The sequence below is a fragment of the Candoia aspera genome, chromosome 1 (assembly GCF_035149785.1).
Source record: "Candoia aspera isolate rCanAsp1 chromosome 1, rCanAsp1.hap2, whole genome shotgun sequence".
Taxonomy (NCBI): Eukaryota; Metazoa; Chordata; class Lepidosauria; order Squamata; family Boidae; genus Candoia; species Candoia aspera.
Window position 1 is genome coordinate 242,066,454 of NC_086153.1, and position 7,478 is coordinate 242,073,931.

General features: G+C 39.5%; 1 pseudogene; it reads right to left on the reverse strand.

Annotated features, from left to right (window-relative positions):
* Nucleotides 1-3,923: 3,923 nt before the first annotated feature.
* Nucleotides 3,924-5,652, reverse strand: LOC134487504 (uncharacterized; annotated as a pseudogene).
* Nucleotides 5,653-7,478: the final 1,826 nt, after the last annotated feature.

A 7,478-nucleotide genomic window follows, 5' to 3' on the forward strand; every position in this document is an offset into this window, starting at 1 on the left:
GAGAAATACAGAGCCAGCATGATGTAGTGGTTAAGATGTTGGATTAGGAATGGAGAGACCTTAGTCCACCTTCAACCATGGAAGTTTACTTGGTGACTTTGGGCCAGTCACATTCTCTCAGCCCAACTTACTTAAGAGGATTGTTGTTGTGGGGAAAAATAGGAGGGGGGAACCCTTGAGTTTCTGTACAAAAAAGGTGGGATCTATCTATCTATCTATCTATCTATCTATCTATCTATCTATCTATCTAATCTCTATCTATCTATCTATCTATCTATCTATCTATCTATCATCTATTCATCCATTTCACCATGCCTTAAACAATTTAAAAACACTTATACTAAAGAATCTCTGAATATTGAAAGCTGTACAATAGAACTTCATGAGAAAGGAATCTCTGTTCTGAGGTGTATATGGACTGATATACACAGTAAATATGGGTTGAATGAAATCAGCAAAGTATCTTTAACCAGAGCAAGTGTGCCATTCTAATTTTGCAAAATCTTGTTTAGGTCAGGTAGGGCTGGAGAACGTATGAAGAGATAGAATGAAGAACAGGATTTTGTTGTTTTGTTACAACAACAACAACAAGGATTGCCAAGAAGGATATTTCATTCCACAAGCTACCCATCCCTTCTTTACAGCATGCAATTCACTATCAGGATCAGATACAGTATTCTCATTAGCTCCAAAACATAGATGCCTTTGTCAGCATCTTGGAGAATGAAAAGATCTTGAAGGAGCAGAGAAATCCTTACTTACTATTGACTCCATGAAGTCGCTCAGGCTCACTGTTTCCCAGTCTCTTACCCTGAACAGTAGACTCTTCTGAGCTTCAGTAACTACTATCTGATCTGACCTAGCAATTCATTAATTTTATGGAAAAGATCTGTGAATCTATCCCTATTAATTCCTCTATAATCTCTAAAAATTAGCTTTGGCATGATCATTCCTTATAAACAAAATCTCCTCAATATAGCTGTCTGATATTCATCACAGGAATTCCCACCATAGGAGCTATCATTGCTAGTTTCATCATATACTCTTCTAAAACAAAGTTATGTGCCTTAAAAAAAATCATTAAATAATATTGCTTAGAAACCACTGCATTATTTTTTTTTTTAAAGTTGGCCTGCTTCATTTCCCAATAATTTTCTAGGTTCCTATAAATACAATCTAATTCTACTGGGGAAAATGTGTCTTACCACAGGGAGAATGCCGCTCCTAGTATCTGGTTCTAGTATCTGGTCCTAGTTTTGAGGTACTACTGAGTGATACTGAAGTACCAACGAAGTGATACATACTAGACTGGTCTGTTTCAGTTTGCTAGCTCATGCTTTCAAACCAGATCTAGTGGTATCTTCACAATTCTAACATTAACATACCAATATACCAATATAAAAATAATATACTTTTTTTTAAGTTTTCTGTTTGGGAAATTCTTTCCTCCTTGACTTGTGCACCAGTAAATCCTATATGCCTCTACTGAAGATTGCTGTGCATTGGGATAGGTTTACAAATGCTGAAGTTGCAGAAGATTGAACTAAATGATTGCTAAGGAATGGTGTTTTTTTTCATTTTTTAATATAGTACTTCTATTTTCCAGAATCTAATAATCTAGTATTGTTATTTTTTATACAGTGCATTTTATAGTATATCTGCATGCTCATACTAGGTGAACCATTTAAAATGTTAGAATAAAGAGATCCAGGTTCAAGTTTCCACTTAGCTATGACACTTATTTGGGCAACTTTTGGCCAATCATTATCATTTAGCCTTATCTACTCATAAAGCTATTGTGATTATAATAGTGATTATAAATTATAATGATTATAATATTATACTCATTATAAATTTGGAGAAGGAGTAGTACAGTATGTATGCCGTTAAGTTGTAGATGAAAAATGGGATATAAATGCAACAAATACATAATAAATGAATAATCTGTGGGTTGCCTGCATTCCTTCTAGGGTTACCCTCTCCTCTTCTCTTCCAGCTGTCTTCCCTTTTCAACTGCCCATTGCTTAATACCTTTCATTCTTGCTGGGATACTACATACCTTAAAGATCTCTCATCACCCTGGCTATTCCCCAGGCTTAGGCTCTTGTTCATATGGAGTTATCACAGAGTCTCTAGTTTGTTACAAGGAGAACTTCACAACACAAACATTTCTAAGTTGAAGCCTTCTGTCTATCCATTGCTGGGAAACACAGTTGGGAGGTTGATGTTGTTTTGAACCCTGTTAATGGGCCTTCTGTAGGCATCTGGTTGGACATTGTATGAACAAAACACTATCTTTGGTCTGTTCCATCCTATTCTTACACTTTTGCTACATTTCATATTTAGAAGAATCATTCACTTCTGCTATGCCTGATTCCTCATTTAAATACCTCCTACTAACGGTATATCCTTCCCTGCTGCCAATTTTTTAAAACAAAGAGTTTTGTGGAGCAGAGCATAATCTCTCTCTCTTTCTCTCTCTCATTTTTTTCAACAAATACCAACTGGACAAAACAGGCATGAAAAATAAAGATTGATGGGCTCTGCTTTGATACTTATCTGGTCCACATTACTATAATATCTGGATACATCTCAAAATATTTGAAGCATTTATACTATTTTCCATTTTTACAGATGGAATACGCATGGACTACAAGGCTACATGTTGATTTGCTAAAGTTTTCCCCAAGGCAAAATGTTCAAGTCAGATCTTGCTGTCTGAAGTGTTGGAGTTATTTTTGTGTTCTAGGCCCATAAATGTTCCCCTCCACCCCCACTTGAAGAGATTGACTCCTGAGCAGTGGACACAACAGCTGCTTTTAAGGCACTGTATATGGTTTACATGGCAAGGAATACAGCAAACCTACAAACCAAAGCAAATTAATTGCAGGACAGCCCCTGCCCCTCACCCCACCCCATAAATATTTCTTCTCCTCACCCATGCTCTTCTTACAAACTGTTGGATATGCTGCCTGCTTAGTTCAGTGGAAGTTATCAAGTTCCTATCATAGGCTACTAATAACCTTGTGTCTTAAAATACCAATTGCTTCTTTTTTGCAAAATGATAGGGGCTAGGGAATTTACAGAGGATTGGTCTCAGGCGGACAGAACCCTGCATCTAAGGCAAGGTCCTCACTTGCAGTTACAAACAATGCAAATATGACCTGGGATCATCTTTGTTTGCCATGTCCCCCTCAAGTTTCCTTTCTTTTGTCCCCAGCCTATGAACAAGAAAAGCTTAAGGCATCCTTACAGCATTAAAGTAGTTATTCTTTTTCCAACTTCATTCAGCGGCAGCCTCAAGGTGTGCAAAAGTTTGGGATTGTATAACCTGTGCCTTAAGAGGAAATCAGCTGACTGTCAGTGACTGGGAACAGTGTCAATAGAGGCAGGAGAGGACGTGTCTACCAGACAACAAAGTTCATGCCAATATATTTTTCTGCCAGCTTTAAGATGGGTGGCTATCTCTGTAACTTTGGGGAGGGGTAGTCCTAGGACACCCATGTTGTTGTTGTTCAGTCATTAAGTCATGTCCAACCCTTCGTGACGCCATGGACCATAGCACGCCAGGCCTTCCTGTCCTCCACTGTCTCCAGGAGTTTACTCAGATTCATGTTCATTGCATCAGTGATGCTATCTAACCACCGCATCCTCTGCCGTCCCCTTCTCCTTTTGCCTTCAGTCTTTCCCAGCATCAGGGTCTTTTCCAGTGAGTCCTCTGTTCGCATTAGGTGGCCAAAGTATTTGAGCTTCAGCTTCAGTATCCATCCTTCCAATGAACAGTCAGGGTTGATTTCCTTTAGGATTGACTGATTTGACCTCCTTGCAGTCCAAGGGACTCTCAGGAGTCTTCTCCAGCACCACAGTTTGAAAGCATCAATTGTTCAGTGCTCAGCCTTCCTTATGGTCCTACTCTCACAGTCGTACATCACTACTGGGAATACCATAGCTTTGATTATACGGACCTTTGTCGGCAAGGTGATGTCTCTGCTTTTTAATATGCTGTCTAGGTTTGCCATAGCTTTCCTCCCAAGGTGCAAGCAATTTTTAATTTCATGGCTACAGTCACTGTCTGTGGTGATCTTGGAGCCCAAGAAAATAAAATCTGTCATTGTTTCCATTTCTTCCCCTTCTATTTGCCAGGAAGTGATGGGACCAGATGCCATGATCTTAGTTTTTTTTAATGTTGAGTTTCAAGCCAGCTTTTGCACTCTCCTCTTTCACCCTCATCAAGAGGCTCTTTAGTTCCTCTTCACTTTCTGCCACTAGGGTGGTATCATCTGCATATCTGAGTTTGTTGATATTTCTCCCGGCAATCTTAATTCTAGCTTGTGATTCATCCAGCCCGGCATTTCTCATGATGTATTCTGGATATAAGTTAAATAAGCAGGGCAACAATATACAGCCTTGTGGTACTCCATTCCCAATTTTGAACCAATTGGTTGTTCCATGTCTGGTTCTAAGTGTTGCTTCCTGACCTGCATACAGGCTTCTCAGGAGACAGGTAAGGTGGTCTGGTACTCCCATCTCTTTAAGAATTTGTCAGTTTGTAGTGATCCACACAATCAAAGGCTTTAGCATAGTCAATGAAGCAGAAGTAGATGTTTTTCTGGAACTCTCTTGCTTTCTCCCTGATCCAGCGAATGTTGGCAATTTGATTTCTAGTTCCTCTGCCTCTTCGAAACCCAGCTTGTACTTCTAGTAGTTCTCAGTTCACATATTGCTGAAGCCTAGCTTATAGGATTTTGAGCATAACTTTGCTAGCATGTGAAATGAGCACAATTGTCCAGTAGTTTGAACATTCTTTGGCATTGCCCTTCTTTGGAACTGGAATGTAAACTGACCTTTTCAAATCCTGTGGCCACTGTTGAGTTTTCCAAATTTGTTGGCATATTGAGTGCAGCGCTTTAACAGCATCATCTTTTAGGATTTTAAACAGCTCAGCTGGAATACTGTCATCTCCGCTAGCTTTGTTGTTAGTAATGCTTCCTAAGGCTCACGTGACTTCACTCTCTAGGATGTCAGGCTCAAGGTCAGCGACCACACCATCATGGTTATCAGGGACATTAAGATCTTTCTTGTACAGCTCTTCTGTGTATTCTTGCCACCTCTTCTTAATCTCTTCTGCTTCTGTTAGGTCCCTGCCTTTTTTGTCCTTTATCATGCCCATCTTTGCCCAAAACGCTCCCTTGATATCTCCAATTTTCTTAAGAGATATCTAGTCTTCCCCATTCTATTATTTTCCTTGATTTCTTTACATTGTTCATTTAAGAAGGCCTTCTTATCTCTCCTTGCTATTCTCTGGAAATCTGCATTCAGTTGGTTATATCTTTCCCTTTCTCCCTTGCTTTTCACTTTCATTCTTTCCTCAGCTATTTGTAAAGCCTCATCAGACAGCCACTTTGCTTTCTTGCATTTCTTTTTCTTTGGGATGGTTTTAGTTACTGCCTCCTGTACAATGTTACAAACTCCATCCATAGTTCTTCAGGCACTCTGTCTACCAGATCTAGTCCTTTAAATCTATTCTTCACCTCCACTGTATATTCATAAGGGATACAATTTAGGTCATACCTGAATGGTCTAGTGGTTTTCCCTACATTCTTCAATTTAAGCCTAAATTTTGCAATAAGAAGCTCATGATCTGAGCCACAGTCAGCTGCAGGTCTTGTTTTTGCTGACTGTATAGAGCTTCCCCACACCCATACCTTTCTCTTTTTTCTAATAGAAAAGACTGGGTATGAAAGGACTGTAGGAAATGGGAGTCCATGTGGGCCAGTTCCATGCCCCTCTTATTCATGATATTCAAAATAGGCAAAGACCCTTTTTTATTTGTTAAATTGATAAGGAGAAGGAGCAACAGGCAGCAAAAATTATGATTGAAGCAGAGTCCAGCTAAAGTTAGGCCATGTTTGTGGGCGGGGGGGGGGGGGGGTTTCCCAGACCTACTTACAGGCCAACTTACCTGAAAAAAGATAAAAGTCACCTTTCCATTTCTTCTTCTTGAACAGACACCTCATTTGTCACTACAACCCATATGGTCACATAAGCAACCTCTTTTAGTTTGTAGATGCAACCATCACTGAAGATTTGCTATCTTGTAGTTCAGAAACTTGAAAATAAGTAATACAGTGGTAGTTGAGGCAGCAGTGGTTTATTTTCAAGCACCCTACTTGCTATCTGTCCTGCTATCCCAAGTACCTTATAGTATGGAGTTGTTGTTCAGTCGTTAAGTCATGTCCGATGCTTTGTGACCCCATGGACCGTAGCACACCAGGCCTTCCTGTCCTCCACTGTCTCCCGGAGTTTACTCAGATTCATGTTCATTGCATCGGTGATGCTATCTAACATCTCTCCAGGTAATTTATCTCTTTCTGCAATAAGCTGACTACATAACAGAAGCCATGTCTTTCTTTTTTCCTGCTATACCAGGAATTTAATGGAACTGTGCAGCTGAGTTGCAGCTTGTCAGCCCTAAACCATCATTGCTAAATAAGCAAGCTCTGTATTTGCTTCAGAGTAAATATGCTCAGAGCAAATTAAAATGGAATTGGAGACTGGATCATATCCATATTATGAGGCAGAACCTAGGATTTAGGAAAACTAATTCCTCAGGTCACATACTATTTCTGTAACCACTATGTCATCCACCTTGGCTCATGTGTGGTCCCCAATTTAAAAGTTCAATCTCATTTCCTTTCAACTTAATATCAAACAGAATGCCTCTATGTAATCAATGTTTTGGCATGTGTAGGCAATTATGATTTTTCTGGAAAGCACACTGTACGGCTTTGTCCTTATTGTCCATTTCCTACAAATACAATTAGTGAAGAACAAATTAGATTGTAACATCATTTTGAGCATGCTGGTCTTGTTTTGCTCCATTTCCACTTTTCTTAGAATTCAGTGTTTACAGAGATTAAAATACAACCATGAAAACGTTCAGCTAGAAGACATGAATAACATCTAAAATACAATTTTTAAAAGGCTAAAGAAAAGAACAGAAGGTAGATAGGCCCAAGAGTTTTATTGTGGCCATTTAAGCCAGACAGTGAAGTAATTAAATAATTTTTGGCTCTGGAGTTAATGATTTTATGAATGGCAAGTCATCCTCTTCAGGCCCTCTTTCTTCCTCTTTGTGCTGGGCAAGGATTATGGGAGCAAAAGTCCACAGATCTGGATGGCATCAGCTTTGAGAAAGGTTGTTTTGGATGGTAATGCGCCCCAAATGTAAATCAGTTCTTGCTGTCCTGGAAACATTCCCACTCATCCTGTTAAAGGGTCCAAGTGTCCTTGCTCTGAAGTTCTTCCCTAAGGCCACACCTGGTGGGCAGTTCCAGAATTACTTCTCACTATTCAAGACACAGATTAAGAAGGAGTTCTTTGCCCTCCAGCCACAAAGACTTCAGTTGTGGCTTATGATAAAAGCTAGTTTTCAGCCATCTCACTTATTGTGAAACTGCCTGTTTTGATTTAAGGGT